General features: G+C 29.2%; 1 pseudogene; it reads right to left on the bottom strand.

The window, feature by feature from the left end:
* Nucleotides 1-257: 257 nt before the first annotated feature.
* Nucleotides 258-422, bottom strand: LOC118636896 (annotated as a pseudogene).
* Between the last annotated feature and the right edge of the window lie 444 nt (nt 423-866).

The raw sequence follows: 866 nt of genomic DNA, 5'->3' as shown, positions 1-866 counted from the left end.
TCAGTTCTCAGGGAAAATGTAGCAGAAATTTAACAATCACAGAAATGAAGGCAAAAGTGAGAAACACAAGGGGAAAAAAACTATAGCAAAAGTCTAGTAATTAGTGTCAAATCTATGTAAATTTAGGAAGAAGACCCAAATAAATGGTGTGATTACGGTTACAGAGCAAATATAGTGGTGATAAACCTACAGGGAGTAGAAATGATATAATTAATAGCAATTAGGAGAAGAAAAAAAGGTGGTATGTAATGTAAATATGTTGATTTTCTTATCCTTAGTAGCTCTGGTAAAAAAAAAAAAAAAAAGTATCTAAAGCAGACAAAGCTGGCACTTAGAGTCAAAGTGTATCAAGTAGAACAAAGGTAAACACAACTAAATATAATTTACTACACTTGATCTTAGCCAAAAGGCCGAGAAGCAATACTAAATATAATTTAATCAACTAAAATTGGATGGATGAAAAGAAAAAAGGAAATAAGAATAAATATGCATAAGCGTTGAATCATTATTTGTAATTAATATCAAGAAAAAATGTGGGAAAAAACAAAATATCCACACATGGGACTAAATAATTATGTCATATTTATCTAATAAAATACTATTCACCTATAAACTAAAAAGCAAAATGTTTATGTAGTAATAGCAGAGGATTGTTAAGATTTTTATGAATATGTAAAAATAAATAAATAAATATATATATATATATATATATATATATATATATATATATACAAGCTTTCTGTAATGTTGCACAATAAACTAATAACAGCCCTTGCTAATTTGACTCAGTGGTTAGAGCACTGGCCCAAGGATTGAAGGGCCTCAGGTTTGATTCCTGGTCAAGAAACCTGGGTCGCAGGTTCAAT

The sequence above is a fragment of the Molossus molossus genome, unplaced genomic scaffold, assembly GCF_014108415.1.
Source record: "Molossus molossus isolate mMolMol1 unplaced genomic scaffold, mMolMol1.p scaffold_m16_p_2, whole genome shotgun sequence".
In the NCBI taxonomy this organism is placed as follows: Eukaryota; Metazoa; Chordata; class Mammalia; order Chiroptera; family Molossidae; genus Molossus; species Molossus molossus.
The sequence above is the reverse complement of the archived record's forward strand: the minus strand, read 5'-3'. Positions and strand labels throughout refer to the sequence as shown.